Consider the following 18,196-nt stretch of genomic DNA (forward strand, 5'->3'; position numbering starts at 1 on the left):
AACCAAAACCACCTTGCATACAACAACTACACAACTACAACAGAGGGAACACCAACGGGAAAGGAGATAAATGATAAAGCGAGGAAGGGAAAAAACACTCCAAATACACTTATCTCAGAAACTCCAAACACCACGATCCGCTCTGTTAGTCTGAATGAAATGCTTTCACCGACACTTCCCAAACAGACCAGCAGGCATTTGAAGGAGTCTCACTACAGCAGTATTGATTGCAGCTGGGCGAGGCTGGACCTCGTCTAGCACAGAGAGAGAGAGAATTAACTCCCTCACTGCCGAAAAACACAAAGCACCAACAAGTCAGCTGCGAGAAGTCAGGCTGTGTACTCGTGACAATCTTCGTGGCGACACACCCGTGACACCCTGGTACTAAGAATGTTAAGGCGGATGCCTTGTCTCGCAGTTTTTCTCCCATAGTCGGTGCTGAGAAAGAGGAGAACATTTTACAAGAAGGTGTTGTGATAGCTGCTTTGTACTCCGTTTTGGAAGATGAGATTCTTAAAGCACAGGAGAATGCCCCATCTAATACTCCTCATGGGAGGTTGTTTGTGCCTGGGACCTTTAGGAGAGATTTGTTTGTTGAGTATCACGAATCTCGGTTGGCAGGTCATCCCGGAATCTCTGAGACCAAGAGACTGGTGGGTCGCAGTTTTTGGTGGCCTGGATGGCAGAAGGAAGTCATTAAGTGGGTGCGCCAATGTGCTATTTGTGCTAGATCTAAGTCCTCACATACTCCTGCTGCGGGGTTGCTTTGTCCTTTGGAGGTTCCCAGTGCTCCTTGGACACATTTGGCTATGGACTTTATAACTGACCTTCCCCCCTCTGAGGGTTTTACTGTCATCTGGGTGGTCGTGGACCGTTTTAGCAAGATGTGTCACTTGGTTCCCTTCGTCAAACTGCCCTGCGCTAAAACTCTCGCTAAGGCCTTTGTCAAGGAAATTGTCAGACTTCATGGCGTTCCTACTGACATTGTTTCTGATAGAGGTCCTCAGTTCGTGGCTCGTTTTTGGCGTGCCTTTTGTGACAGGTTGGGAGTTCATTTGTCGTTCTCATCCGGATATCATCCTGAATCTAATGGCCAGACAGAAAGGAAAAACCAGGATGTTGAGCAGTTCTTGCGTTGTTTTGTGGCAGACAATCAAGAGGGGTGGTCTGAGTTTCTGCCACTTGCTGAATTTGCTCTGAACAATCATACATCTTCTTCTGCTGGTTGTTCGCCTTTTTTTTGTTGTTCTGGGAGACATCCGTCGTTTGGGTCGTTCTCCAAGTTGGGATCTGCCGTGCCTGAGGAGGTGAATTTTTCCGGTGATTTGGAGAGAGTTTGGACGGATGTGCGTGGTAATCTTCAGGAGGCCAACAGAAAATCTAAAGACTACTTTGATAGGAAACGACAGGAGGTTTTGTTCGCTGTTGGTGACATGGTTTGGTTGTCCTCTAGTAATCTGCGGTTGAGGAATCCTTCTAAGAAATTGGGTCCCAAGTTTGTAGGGCCCTTTAAGGTGCTTCAGGTTGTCAACCAATCTGCTGTTAGGTTGGAGGTTCCTACCTCCTGGAGAATTAATCCGGTATTTCATGTCTCTCTGTTGAAAAAATCTGTTGTATCGGATTGTGACGCCTCTGCCTCTGTTCCTCCGGTGGTGGAGGACGGGGAATATCAAATTTCTCGCATCCTTAACTCTAGACAGTATAGAGGTAGTTTGCAGTATCTTGTGGCCTGGAAAGGTTTCGGACCCGAGGATAACTCTTGGGTGAGGTCGGATGATGTTTCCGCGTCCAGACTTATCAGAGCATTTCACAGGAGATTTCCTGATAAGCCTGGTCCTAGGGGATCCGGAGGATCCTCTTAGAAGGGGGGGTACTGTTAGAACCTTGTTCTTAGTTTTTTTTTTCCTTTGCTGGTCACATGACATTGTTGGCCTATTTAATCCTGCTCCGCCCTTCTGGCTTTGCTGGACTTCATTGTTTAACTACTTTCTAGCTAGCCTGTGCCCTGTATCTAACTCTGTTAGTTTGCTTGGTCTACGGACCTCTATGTTCTATATATTTTGTTTGGTCGTCTGTCTGCTACTATTTCTGTTAGGAGGTGTCCCATTTTCCTCCCAGTCCTTAGTACTTGTAGGGATTCCTTCCCCACATCTATAGGTCTCCGTACAGACTAGCTTAGGACTTTAGCAGGTCTGATCGCAGGATCAGGTCCCCTGTTACATCGTAGGGATTAAGCTGAGTTCTATCGTAGGGACAGATCTCCTCTCTTTCCTTAGCCCTGGTAGCAGAACATAACAACAAGTCCCACACACTGCTACAAGCCCAAATTTTTTTTCAGAGCCAGATGCAGATAAAAAATATTTTTAATTTGCAAACTGGTGTAGGTTAGTATAGATGGACTAATAGAACAAGTCCCACACACTGCTACAAGCCCAAATTTTTTTTCAGAGCTAGATACAGATTAAAATTATTTTTAATTTGCAACCTGGTGGAGGTTAGTGTAGATGGACTAATAGAACAAGTCCCACACACTGCTACAAGCCCAAAAATTTTTTCAGAGCTAGATGCAGATAAAAATTATTTTTAATTTGCAACCTGGTGGAGGTTAGTATAGATGGACTAATAGAACAAGTCCCACACACTGCTACAGGCCCAATTTTTTTTCAGAGCTAGATGCAGATAAAAATTATTTTTAATTTGCAACCTGGTGGAGGTTAGTATAGATGGACTAATAGAACAAGTCCCACACACTGCTACAAGCCCAAATTTTTTTTCAGAGCTAGATGCAGATAAAAATTATTTTTAATTTGCAACTTGGTGGAGGTTAGTATAGATGGACTAATAGAACAAGTCCCACACACTGCTACAAGACCAAATTTTATTTCAGAGCTAGATGCAGAAAAAAAATATTTTTAATTTGCAACCTGGTGGAGGTTACTATCGATGGACTAATAGAATAAGTCCCACACACTGCTACAAGCCCAAATTTTTTTCAGAGCTAGATGCAGATAAAAATTATTTTTAATTTGCAACCTGGTGGAGGTAAGTATAGATGGACGAATAGAAAAAGTCCCACACACTGCTACAAGCCCAATTTTTTTTGAGAGCTAGATGCAGATAAAAATTATTTTTAGTTTGCAACATGGTGGATTTTAGTATAGATGGACTAATAGAACAAGTCCCACACACTGCTACAAGCCCAAAAAAAATTTCAGAGCTAGATGCAGATAAAAATTATTTTTAATTTGCAACTTTGTGGAGGTTAGTATAGATGGACTAATAGAACAAGTCCCACACACTGCTACAAGCCCAAATTTTTTTTCAGAGCTAGATGCAGATAAAAAATATTTTTAATTTGCTACCTGGTGGAGGTTAGTATAGATGGACTAATAGAACAAGTCCCACACACTGCTACAAGCCCAAATTTTTTTTCAGAGCTAGATACAGATTAAAATTATTTTTAATTTGCAACCTGGTGGAGGTTAGTATAGATGGACTAATAGAACAAGTCCCACACACTGCTACAAGCCCAAAAATTTTTTCAGAGCTAGATGCAGATAAAATTATTTTTGATTTGCAACCTGGTGGAGGTTAGTATAGATGAACTAATAGAAAAAGTCCCACACACTGCTACAAGCCCAATTTTTTTCAGAGCTAGATGCAGATAAAAATTATTTTTTTTAATTTGCAACCTGGTGGAGGTTAGTATAGATGGACTAATAGAAAAAGTCCCAAACACTGCTACAAGCCCAATTTTTTTTGAGAGCTAGATGCAGATAAAAATTATTTTTAATCTGCAACATGGTGGATTTTAGTATAGATGGACAAATAGAGCAAGTCCCACACACTGCTACAAGCCCAAAAAAATTTTCAGAGCTAGATGCAGATAAAAATTATTTTTAATTTGCAACTTGGTGGAGGTTAGTATAGATGGGCTAATAGAACAAGTCCCACACACTGCTCCAAGTCCAAATTTTTTTTCAGAGCTAGATGCAGATAAAAATTATTTTTAATTTGCAACCTGGTGGAGGTTAGTATAGATGGACTAATAGAACAAGTCCCACACAATGCTACAAGCCCAAATTTTTTTTCAGAGCTAGATGCAGATAAAAAATATTTTTAATTTGCAACCTGGTGGAGGTTAGTATAGATGGACTAATAGAACAAGTCCCACACACTGCTACAAGCCCAAATTTTTTTTCAGAGATAGATACAGAGTAAAATTATTTTTAATTTGCAACCTGGTGGAGGTTAGTATAGATGGACTAATAGAACAAGTCCCACACACTGCTACAAGCCCAAAGTCTTTTTCAGAGCTAGATGCAGATAAAATTATTTTTAATTTTCAACCTGGTGGAGGTTAGTATAGATGGACTAATAGAACAAGACCCACACACTGCTACAAGCCCAATTTTTTTTTCAGAGCTAGATGCAGATAAAAATTATTTTTAATTTGCAACCTGGTGGAGGTTAGTATAGATGGACTCATAGAACAAGTCCCACACACTGCTACAAGCCCAATTTTTTTTCAGAGCTAGATGCAGATAAAAATTATTTTTAATTTGCAACCTGGTGGAGGTTAGTATAGATGGACTAATAGAACAAGTCCCACACACTGCTACAAGCCTACATTTTTTTTCAGAGCTAGATGCAGATAAAAATTATTTTTAATTTGCAACCTGGTGGAGGTTAGTATAGATGGACTAATAGAACAAGTCCCACACACTGCTACAAGCCCAAATTTTTTTTCAGAGCTAGATGCAGATAAAAATTGTTTTTAATCTGCAACTTGGTGGAGGTTAGTATAGATGGACTAATAGAACAAGTCCCACACACTGCTACAAGCCCAAATTTTTTTTCTGAGCTAGATGCAGATAAAAATTATTTTTATTTGCAAACTGGTGGAGGTTAGTATAGATGGACTAATAGAACAAGTCCCACACACTGCTACAAGCCCAATTTTTTTTTCAGAGCTAGAGGCAGATAAAAAAAAATTTTAATTTGCAACCTGGTGGAGGTTAGTATAGATGGACTAATAGAACAAGTCCCAAACACTGGACAAGCCCAAATTTTTGTTCAGAGCTAGATGCAGATAAAAATTATTTTTAATTTGCAACCTGGTGGAGGTAAGTATAGATGGACTAATAGAACAAGTCCCACACAATGCTACAAGCCCAAATTTTTTTTCAGAGCTAGATGCAGATAAAAATTATTTTTAATTTGCAACCTGGTGCAGGTTAGTATCGATGGACTAATAGAATAAGTCCCACACAGTGCTACAAGCCCAAATTTTTTTTAGAGCTACATGCAGATAAAAATGATTTTTAATTTGCAACCTGGAGGAGGTTAGTATAGATGGACTAATAGAACAAGTCCCACACACTGCTACAAGCCAAAAAAAAATTTCAGAGCTTGATGCAGATGAAAATTATTTTTAATTTGCAACCTGGTGGAGGTTAGTATAGATGGATTAATAGAACAAGTCCCACACACCGCTACAAGCCCACATTTTTTTTCAGAGCTAGATTTAGATAAAAATTATTTTTCATTTGCAACTTGGTGGAGGTTAGTATAGATGGACTAATAGAACAAGTCCCACACACTGCTACAAGCCCAATTTTTTTGTCAGCGCTAGATGCAGATAAAAATTATTTTTGATTTGCAACCTGGTGGAGGTTAGTATAGATGGACTAATAGAACAAGTCCCAAACACTGCTACAAGCTCAAATTTTTTTTCAGAGCTAGATGCAGATAAAAATTATTTTTAATTTGCAACCTGGTGGAGGTAAGTATAGATGGACTAATAGAACAAGTCCCACACACTGCTACAAGCCCAAATTTTCTTTCAGAGCTAGATGCAGATAAAAATTATTTTTAATTTGCAACCTGGTGGAGGTTAGTATAGATGGACTAATAGAACAAGTACCACACACTGATACAAGCCCAAATTTTTTTTCAGAGCTAGATGCTGACAAAAAATATTTTTAATTTGCAACCTGGTGGAGGTTAGTACAGGTGGACTAATAGAACAAGTCCCACACACTGCTACAAGCCCAATTTTTTTTTCAGAGCTAGATGCAGATAAAAATTATTTTTTTTAATTTGCAACCTGGTGGAGGTTAGTATAGATGGACTAATAGAAAAAGTCCCACACACTGCTACAAGCCCAATTTTTTTTGAGAGCTAGATGCAGATAAAAATTATTTTTAATCTGCAACATGGTGGATTTTAGTATAGATGGACTAATAGAACAAGTCCCACACACTGCTACAAGCCCAAAAAAAATTTCAGAGCTAGATGCAGATAAAAATTATTTTTAATTTGCAACTTGGTGGAGGTTAGTATAGATGGACTAATAGAACAAATCCCACACACTGCTACAAGCCCAAATTTTTTTTCAGAGCTAGATGCAGATAAAAATTATTTTTAATTTGCAACCTGGTGCAGGTTAGTATAGATGGACTAATAGAACAAGTCCCACACACTGCTACAAGCCCAAATTTTTGTTCAGAGCTAGATGCAGATAAAAATTATTTTTAATATGCAACCTGGTGGTGGTTAGTATAGATGGATTAATAGAACAAGTCCCACACACGGCTACAAGCCCACATTTTTTTTTAGAAGCTAGATTTAGATAAAAAATATTTTTAATTTGCAACCTGGTGGAGGTTAGCATAGATGGACTAATAGAACAAGTCCCACACACTGCTACAAGCCCAATTTTTTTGTCAGCGCTAGATGCAGATAAAAAATATTTTTGATTTGCAACCTGGTGGAGGTTAGTATAGATGGACTAAGAGAACAAGTCCCACACACTGCTACAAGCCCAAATTTTTTTTCAGAGCTAGATGCAGATAAAAATTATTTTTAATTTGCAACCTGGTGGAGGTTAGTATAGAAGGACTAATAGAACAAGTCCCACACACTGCTACAAGCCCAAATTTTTTTTCAGAGCTAGATGCAGATAAAAATTATTTTTAATTTGCAACTTGGTGGAGATTAGTATAAAAGGACTATTAGAACAAGTCCCACACACTGCTACAAGCCCAATTTTTTTTCAGAGCTAGATGCAGATAAAAATTATTTTTAATTTGCAACCTGGTGGAGGTTAGTATAGATGGACTAATAGAACAAGTCCCACACCCTGCTACAAGCCCAAATTTTTTTTCAGAGCTAGATGCAGATATAAATTATTTTTATTTGCAAACTGGTGGAGGTTGGTATAGATGGACTAATAGAACAAGTCCCACACACTGCTACAAGCCCAATTTTTTTTCAGAGCTAGATGCAGATAAAAATTATTTTTAATTTGCAACCTGGTGGAGGTTAGTATAGATGGACTAATAGAATAAGTCCCACACACTGCTACAAGCCGAAATTTTTTTTCAGAGATAGATACAGAGAAAAATTATTTTTAATTTGCAACCTGGTGGAGGTTAGTATAGATGGAGTAATAGAACAAGTCCCACACACTGCTACAAGCCCAAAGACTTTTTCAGAGCTAGATGCAGATAAAATTATTTTTAATTTTCAACCTGGTGGAGGTTAGCATAGATGGACTAATAGAACAAGACCCACACACTGCTACAAGCCCAAATTTTTTTTTCAGAGCTAGATGCAGATAAAAATTATTTTTAATTTGCAACCTGGTGGAGGTTAGTATAGATGGACTCATAGAACAAGTCCCAAACACTGCTACAAGCCCAAATTTTTTCAGAGCTAGATGCAGATAAAAATTATTTTTAATTTTCAACCTGGTGGAGGTTAGTATAGATGGACTAATAGAACAAGTCCCACACACTGCTACAAGCCCACATTTTTTTTCAGACCTAGATCCAGATAAAAAAATTGTTTAATTTGCAACTTGGTGGAGGTTAATATAGATGGACTAATAGAACAAGTCCCACACACTGCTACAAGCCCAAATTTTTTTCAGAGCTAGATGCAGATAAAAATTATTTTTAATATGCAACCTGGTGGAGGTTAGTATAGATGGACTAATAGAAAAAGTCCCACACACTGATACAAACCCAATTTTTTTTCAGAGCTAGATGCAGATAAAAATTATTTTTAATTTGCAACCTGGTGGAGGTTAGTATAGATGGACTAATAGAACAAGTCCCACACACTGCTACAAGCCCAATTTTTTATCAGATCTAGATGCAGATAAAAATTATTTTTAATTTGCAACCTGGTGGAGGTTAGTATAGATGGACTAATAGAACAAGTCCCACACACTGCTACAAGCCCACATTTTTTTTCAGAGCTAGATGCAGATAAAAATTATTTTTAATTTGCAATCTGGTGGAGGTTAGTATAGATGGACTAATAGAACAAGTCCAACACACTGCTACAAGCCCAAATTTTTTTTCAGAGCTAGATGCATATAAAAATTATTTTTAATTTGCAACTTGGTGGAGGTTAGTATAGATGGACTAATAGAACAAGTCCCACACACTGCTACAAGCCCAAATTTTATTTCAGAGCTAGATGCAGAAAAAAATTATTTTTAATTTGCAACCTGGTGGAGGTTAGTGTAGATGGACTAATAGAACAAGTCCCACACAATGCTGCAAGCCCAAATTTTTTTTCAGAGCTAGATACAGATTAAAATTATTTTTAATTTGCAACCTGGTGGAGGATGCTATCGATGGACTAATAGAATAAGTCCCACACACTGCTACAAGCCCAAATTTTTTTTTAGAGCTACATGCAGATAAAAATTATTTTTAATTTGCAACCTGGAGGAGGTCAGTATAGATGGACTAAGAGAACAAGTCCCACACACTGCTACAAGCCAAAAAAAATTTTCAGAGCTTGATGCAGATGAAAATAATTTTTAATTTGCAACCTGGTGGAGGTTAGTATAGATGGATTAATAGAACAAGTCCTACACACTGCTACAAGCCCACATTTTATTTCAGAGCTAGATTTAGATAAAAATTATTTTTAATTTGCAACCTGGTGGAGGTTAGTATAGATGGGCTAATAGAACAAGTCCCACACACGGCTACAAGCCCAATTTTTTTTGTCAGAGCTAGATGCAGATAAAAATTATTTTTGATTTGCAACCTTGTGGAGGTTAGTATAGATGGACTAAGAGAACAAGTCCCACACACTGCTACAAGCCCAAATTTTTTTTCAGAGCTAGATGCAGATAAAAATTATTTTTAATTTGCAACCTGGTGGACCTTAGTATAGAATGACTAATAGAACAAGTCCCACACACTGCTACAAGCCAAATTTTTTTCAGAGCTAGATGCAGATAAAAATTATTTTTAATTTGCAACCTGGTGGAGGTTAGTATAGAAGGACTATTAGAACAAGTCCCACACACTGCTACAAGCCCAATTTTTTTTCAGAGCTAGAAACAGATAAAAATTATTTTTAATTTGCAACCTGGTGGAGGTTAGAATAGATGGACTAATAGAACAAGTCCCACACACTGCTACAAGCCCAAATTTTTTTTCAGAGCTAGATGCAGATAAAAATTATTTTTATTTGCAACCTGGTGGAGGTTAGTATAGATGGACTAATAGAACAAGTCCCACACACTGCTACAAGCCCAAATTTTTTTCAGAGCTAGATGCAGATAAAAATTATTTTTAATTTGCAACCTGGTGGAGGTTAGGATAGAAGGACTATTAGAACAAGTCCCACACACTGCTACAAGCCCAATTTTTTTTTCAGAGCTAGATGCAGATAAAAAATATTTTTAATTTGCAACCTGGTGGAGGTTAGTATAGATGGACTAATAGAACAAGTCCCACACACTGCTACAAGCCCAAATTTTTTTTCAGAGCTAGATGCAGATAAAAATTATTTTTATTTGCAACCTGGTGGAGGTTAGTATAGATGGACTAATAGAACAAGTCCCACACACTGCTGCTACAAGCCCAATTTTTTTTTCAGAGCTAGATGCAGATACAAATTATTTTTAATTTGCAACCTGGTGGAGGTAAGTATAGATGGACTAATAGAACAATTCCCACACACTGCTACAAGCCCAAATTTTCTTTCAGAGATAGATGCAGATAAAAATTATTTTTAATTTGCAACCTGGTGGAGGTTAGTATAGATGGACTAATAGAACAAGTCCCACACACTGATACAAGCCCAAATTTTTTTTCAGAGCTAGATGCAGATAAAAATTATTTTTAATTTGCAACCTGGTGGAGGTTAGTATAGGTGGACTAATAGAACAAGTCCCACACACTGCTACAAGCCCAATTTTTTTTTAGAGCTAGATGCAGATAAAAATTATTTTTAATTTGCAACCTGGTGGAGTTTATTATAGATGGACTAATAGAACAAGTCCCACACAATGCTACAAGCCCAAATTTTTTTTCAGAGCTAGATTCATCTAGATTCAGATAAAAAATATTTTTAATTTGCAATCTGGTGGAGGTTAGTATAGATGGACTAATAGAACAAGTCCCACACACTGCTACAAGCATAAATTTTTTTTCAGAGCTAGATACAGATTAAAATTATTTTTAATTTGCAACCTGGTGGAGGTTAGTATAGATGGACTAATAGAACAAGTCCCACACACTGCTACAAGCCCAAAAAATTTTTCAGAGCTAGATGCAGATAAAAATTATTTTTCATTTTCAACCTGGTGGAGGTTAGTATAGATGGACTAATAGAACAAGTCCCACACACTGCTACAAGCCCAAATTTTTTTTCAGAGCTAGATACAGATTAAAATTATTTTTAATTTGCAACCTGGTGGAGGTTAGTATAGATGGACTAATAGAACAAGTCCCACACACTGCTACAAGCCCAAAAAAATTTTCAGAGCTAGATGCAGATAAAAATTATTTTTAATTTTCAACCTGGTGGAGGTTAGTATAGATGGACTAATAGAACAAGTCCCACACACTGCTACAATCCCAAATTTATTTCAGAGCTAGATGCAGATAAAAATTATTTTTAATATGCATCCTGGTGGAGGTTAGTATAGATGGACTAATAGAACAAGTCCAACACACTGCTACAAGCCCAAATTTTTTTCAGATCTAGATGCAGATAAAAATTATTTTTAATTTGCAACCTGTTGGAGGTTAGTATAGATGGACTAATAGACCAAGTCCCACACACTGCTACAGGCCCAATTTTTTTTCAGAGCTAGATGCAGATAAAAATTATTTTTAATTTGCAACCTGGTGGAGGTTAGTATAGATGGACTAATAGAACAAGTCCCACACACTGCTACAAGACCACATTTTATTTCAGAGCTAGATGCAGATAAAAATTATTTTTAATTTGCAACCTGGTGGAGGTTAGTATAGGTGGACTAGTAGAACAAGTCCCACACACTGCTACAAGCCCAAATTTTTTTTCAGAGCTAGATGCAGATAAAAATTATTTTTAATTTGCAACTTGGTGGAGGTTAGTATAGATGGACTAATAGAACAAGTCCCACACACTGCTACAAGCCCAAATTTTATTTCAGAGCTAGATGCAGAAAAAAAATATTTTTAATTTGCAACCTGGTGGAGGTTACTTTCAATGGACTAATAGAATAAGTCCCACACACTGCTACAAGCCCAAATTTTTTTTTAGAGCTACATGCAGATAAAAATTATTTTTAATTTGCAACCTGGAGGAGGTTAGTATAGATGGACTAATAGAACAAGTCCCACACACTGCTACAAGCTCAAAAAAATTTTCAGAGCTTGATTTAGATAAAAAATATTTTTAATTTGCAACCTGGTGGAGGTTAGTATAGATGGACTAATAGAACAAGTCCCACACACTGCTACAAGCCCATTTTTTTTGTCAGAGCTAGATGCAGATAAACATTATTTTTAATTTGCAACCTGGTGGAGGTTAGTATAGATTGACTAAGAGAACAAGTCCCACACACTGCTACAAGCCCAATTTTTTTTTCAGAGCTAGATGCAGATAAAAATTATTTTTTTTAATTTGCAACCTGGTGGAGGTTAGTATAGATGGACTAATAGAAAATGTCCCACACACTGTTACAAGCCCAATTTTTTTTGAGAGCTAGATGCAGATAAAAATTATTTTTAATCTGCAACATGGTGGATTTTAGTATAGATAGACTAATAGAACAAGTCCCACACACTGCTACAAGCCCAAAAAAATTTTTCAGAGCTAGATTCAGATAAAAATTATTTTTAATTTGCAACTTGGTGGAGGTTAGTATCGATGGACTAATAGAACAAGTCCCACACACTGCTACAAGCCCAAATTTTTTTTCAGAGCTAGATGCAGATAAAAATTATTTTTAATTTGCAACCTGGTGGAGGTTAGTATAGATGGACTAATAGAACAAGTCCCACACACTGCTACAAGCCCAAAGAATTTTTCAGAGCTAGATGCAGATAAAAATTATTTTTAATTTTCAACCTGGTGAAGGTTAGTATAGATGGACTAATAGAACAAGACCCACACACTGCTACAAGCCCAAATTTTTTTTTCAGAGCTAGATGCAGATAAAAATTATTTTTAATTTGCAACCTGGTGGAGGTTAGTATAGATGGACTCATAGAACAAGTCCCACACACTGCTACAAGCCCAAATTTTTTCAGAGCTAGATGCAGATAAAAATTATTTTTAATTTGCAACCTGGTGTAGGTTAGTATAGATGGACTAATAGAACAAGTCCCACACACTGCTACAAGCCCACATTTTTTTTCAGAGCTAGATGCAGATAAAAATTATTTTTAATTTGCAACTTGGTGGAGTTTAATATAGATGGACTAATAGAACAAGTCCCACACACTGCTACAAGCCCAAATTTTTTTCAGATCTAGATGCAGATAAAAAAAATTTTAATATGCAACCTGGTGGAGGTTAGTATAGATGGACTAATAGAATAAATCCCACACACTGATACAAGCCCAAATTTTTTTCAGAGCTAGATGCAGATAAAAATTATTTTTAATTTGCAACCTGGTGGAGGTTAGTATAGATGGACTAATAGAACAAGTCCCACACAATGCTACAAGCCCAAATTTTTTTCAGAGCTAGATGCAGATAAAAAATATTTTTAATTTGCAATCTGGTGGAGGTTAGTATAGATGGACTATTAGAACAAGTCCCACACACTGCTACATGCCCAAAATTTTTTTCAGAGCTAGATGCAGATAAAAATTATTTTTCATTTTCAACCTGGTGGAGGTTAGTATAGATGGACTAATAGAACAAGTCCCACACACTGCTACAAGCCCAAATTTTTTTTCAGAGCTAGATACAGATTAAAATTATTTTTAATTTGCAACCTGGTGGAGGTTAGTATAGATGGACTAATAGAACAAGTCCCACACACTGCTACAAGCCCAAAAAAATTTTCAGAGCTAGATGCAGATAAAAATTATTTTTAATTTTCAACCTGGTGGAGGTTAGTATAGATGGACTAATAGAACAAGTCCCACACACTGCTACAATCCCAAATTTATTTCAGAGCTAGATGCAGATAATAATTATTTTTAATATGCATCCTGGTGGAGGTTAGTATAGATGGACTAATAGAACAAGTCCCACACACTGCTACAAGCCCAAATTTTTTTCAGATCTAGATGCAGATAAAAATTATTTTTAATTTGCAACCTGTTGGAGGTTAGTATAGATGGACTAATAGACCAAGTCCCACACACTGCTACAGGCCCAATTTTTTTTCAGAGCTAGATGCAGATAAAAATTATTTTTAATTTGCAACCTGGTGGAGGTTAGTATAGATGGACTAATAGAACAAGTCCCACACACTGCTACAAGACCACATTTTATTTCAGAGCTAGATGCAGATAAAAATTATTTTTAATTTGCAACCTGGTGGAGGTTAGTATAGGTGGACTAGTAGAACAAGTCCCACACACTGCTACAAGCCCAAATTTTTTTTCAGAGCTAGATGCAGATAAAAATTATTTTTAATTTGCAACTTGGTGGAGGTTAGTATAGATGGACTAATAGAACAAGTCCCACACACTGCTACAAGCCCAAATTTTATTTCAGAGCTAGATGCAGAAAAAAAATATTTTTAATTTGCAACCTGGTGGAGGTTACTATCGATGGACTAATAGAATAAGTCCCACACACTGCTACAAGCCCAAATTTTTTTTTAGAGCTACATGCAGATAAAAATTATTTTTAATTTGCAACCTGGAGGAGGTTAGTATAGATGGACTAATAGAACAAGTCCCACACACTGCTACAAGCTCAAAAAAATTTTCAGAGCTAGATTTAGATAAAAATTATTTTTAATTTGCAACCTGGTGGAGGTTAGTATAGATGGACTAATAGAACAAGTCCCACACACTGCTACAAGCCCATTTTTTTTGTCAGAGCTAGATGCAGATAAACATTATTTTTGATTTGCAACCTGGTGGAGGTTAGTATAGATGGACTAAGAGAACAAGTCCCACACACTGCTACAAGCCCAATTTTTTTTTCAGAGCTAGATGCAGATAAAAATTATTTTTTTTAATTTGCAACCTGGTGGAGGTTAGTATAGATGGACTAATAGAAAATGTCCCACACACTGCTACAAGCCCAATTTTTTTTGAGAGCTAGATGCAGATAAAAATTTATTTTAATCTGCAACATGGTGGATTTTAGTATAGATAGACTAATAGAACAAGTACCACACACTGCTACAAGCCCAAAAAAATTTTTCAGAGCTAGATGCAGATAAAAATTATTTTTAATTTGCAACTTGGTGGAGGTTAGTATAGATGGACTAATAGAACAAGTCCCACACACCGCTACAAGCCCAAATTTTTTTTCAGAGCTAGATGCAGATAAAAATTATTTTTAATTTGCAACCTGGTGGAGGTTAGTATAGATGGACTAATAGAACAAGTCCCACACACTGCTACAAGCCCAAAGAATTTTTCAGAGCTAGATGCAGATAAAATTATTTTTAATTTTCAACCTGGTGAAGGTTAGTATAGATGGACTAATAGAACAAGACCCACACACTGCTACAAGCCCAAATTTTTTTTTCAGAGCTAGATGCAGATAAAAATTATTTTTAATTTGCAACCTGGTGGAGGTTAGTATAGATGGACTCATAGAACAAGTCCCACACACTGCTACAAGCCCAAATTTTTTCAGAGCTAGATGCAGATAAAAATTATTTTTAATTTGCAACCTGGTGTAGGTTAGTATAGATGGACTAATAGAACAAGTCCCACACACTGCTACAAGCCCACATTTTTTTTCAGAGCTAGATGCAGATAAAAATTATTTTTAATTTGCAACTTGGTGGAGTTTAATATAGATGGACTAATAGAACAAGTCCCACACACTGCTACAAGCCCAAATTTTTTTCAGATCTAGATGCAGATAAAAAAAATTTTAATATGCAACCTGGTGGAGGTTAGTATAGATGGACTAATAGAATAAGTCCCACACACTGATACAAGCCCAAATTTTTTTCAGAGCTAGATGCAGATAAACATTATTTTTAATTTGCAACCTGGTGGAGGTTAGTATAGATGGACTAATAGAACAAGTCCCACACAATGCTACAAGCCCAAATTTTTTTTCAGAGCTAGATGCAGATAAAAAATATTTTTAATTTGCAATCTGGTGGAGGTTAGTATAGATGGACTAATAGAACAAGTCCCACACACTGCTACAAGCATAATTTTTTTTTCAGAGCTAGATACAGATTAAAATTATTTTTAATTTGCAACCTGGTGGAGGTTAGTATAGATGGACTAATAGAACAAGTCCCACACACTGCTACAAGCCCAAAGAATTTTTCAGAGCTAGATGCAGATAAAATTATTTTTAATTTTCAACCTGGTGAAGGTTAGTATAGATGGACTAATAGAACAAGACCCACACACTGCTACAAGCCCAAATTTTTTTTTCAGAGCTAGATGCAGATAAAAATTATTTTTAATTTGCAACCTGGTGGAGGTTAGTATAGATGGACTCATAGAACAAGTCCCACACACTGCTACAAGCCCAAATTTTTTCAGAGCTAGATGCAGATAAAAATTATTTTTAATTTGCAACCTGGTGTAGGTTAGTATAGATGGACTAATAGAACAAGTCCCACACACTGCTACAAGCCCACATTTTTTTTCAGAGCTAGATGCAGATAAAAATTATTTTTAATTTGCAACTTGGTGGAGTTTAATATAGATGGACTAATAGAACAAGTCCCACACACTGCTACAAGCCCAAATTTTTTTCAGATCTAGATGCAGATAAAAAAAATTTTAATATGCAACCTGGTGGAGGTTAGTATAGATGGACTAATAGAATAAGTCCCACACACTGATACAAGCCCAAATTTTTTTCAGAGCTAGATGCAGATAAAAATTATTTTTAATTTGCAACCTGGTGGAGGTTAGTATAGATGGACTAATAGAACAAGTCCCACACAATGCTACAAGCCCAAATTTTTTTTCAGAGCTAGATGCAGATAAAAAATATTTTTAATTTGCAATCTGGTGGAGGTTAGTATAGATGGACTAATAGAACAAGTCCCACACACTGCTACAAGCATAATTTTTTTTTCAGAGCTAGATACAGATTAAAATTATTTTTAATTTGCAACCTGGTGGAGGTTAGTATAGATGGACTATTAGAACAAGTCCCACACACTGCTACATGCCCAAAAATTTTTTCAGAGCTAGATGCAGATAAAAATTATTTTTCATTTTCAACCTGGTGGAGGTTAGTATAGATGGACTAATAGAACAAGTCCCACACACTGCTACAAGCCCAAATTTTTTTTCAGAGCTAGATACAGATTAAAATTATTTTTAATTTGCAACCTGGTGGAGGTTAGCATAGATGGACTAATAGAACAAGTCCCACACACTGCTACAAGCCCAAAAAAAATTTCAGAGCTAGATGCAGATAAAAATTATTTTTAATTTTCAACCTGGTGGAGGTTAGTATAGATGGACTAATAGAACAAGTCCCACACACTGCTACAAGCCCAAATTTTTTTCAGAGCTAGATGCAGATAAAATTATTTTTAATTTGCAACCTGTTGGAGGTTAGTATAGATGGACTAATAGACCAAGTCCCACACACTGCTACAGGCCCTATTTTTTTTCAGAGCTAGATGCAGATAAAAATTATTTTTAATTTGCAACCTGGTGGAGGTTAGTATAGATGGACTAATAGAACAAGTCCCACACACTGCTACAAGACCACATTTTATGTCAGAGCTAGATGCAGATAAAAATTATTTTTAATTTGCAACCTGGTGGAGGTTAGTATAGGTGGACTAGTAGAACAAGTCCCACACACTGCTACAAGCCCAAATTTTATTTCAGAGCTAGATGCAGAAAAAAAATATTTTTAATTTGCAACCTGGTGGAGGTTACTATCGATGGACTAATAGAATAAGTCCCACACACTGCTACAAGCCCAAATTTTTTTTTAGAGCTACATGCAGATAAAAATTATTTTTAATTTGCAACCTGGAGGAGGATAGTATAGATGGACTAATAGAACAAGTCCCACACACTGCTACAAGCCCAAAAAAATTTTCAGAGCTAGATTTAGATAAAAATTATTTTTAATTTGCAACCTGGTGGAAGTTAGTATAGATGGACTAATAGAACAAGTCCCACACACTGCTACAAGCCAACATTTTTTTGTCAGAGCTAGATGCAGATAAACATTATTTTTGATTTGCAACCTGGTGGAGGTTAGTATAGATGGACTAAGAGAACAAGTCCCACACACTGCTACAAGCCCAATTTTTTTTTCAGAGCTAGATGCGGATAAAAATTATTTTTTTTAATTTGCAACCTGGTGGAGGTTAGTATAGATGGACTAATAGAAAATGTCCCACACACTGCTACAAGCCCAATTTTTTTTGAGAGATAGATGCAGATAAAAATTATTTTTAATCTGCAACATGGTGGATTTTAGTATAGATGGACTAATAGAACAAGTCCCACACACTGCTACAAGCCCAAAAATTTTTTTCATAGCTAGATGCAGATAAAAATTATTTTTAATTTGCAACTTGGTGGAGGTTAGTATAGATGGACTAATAGAACAAGTCCCACACACTGCTACAAGCCCAAATTTTTTTTCAGAGCTAGATGCAGATAAAAATTATTTTTAATTTGCAACCTGGTGGAGGTTAGTATAGATGGACTAATAGAACAAGTCCCACACACTGCTACAAGCCCAAAGAATTTTTCAGAGCTAGATGCAGATAAAATTATTTTTAATTTTCAACCTG

The sequence above is a fragment of the Phyllobates terribilis genome, unplaced genomic scaffold (genome assembly GCF_046119375.1).
Source record: "Phyllobates terribilis strain yellow unplaced genomic scaffold, ASM4611937v1 Scaffold_1__5_contigs__length_1240528914, whole genome shotgun sequence".
NCBI lineage: Eukaryota > Metazoa > Chordata > Amphibia > Anura > Dendrobatidae > Phyllobates > Phyllobates terribilis.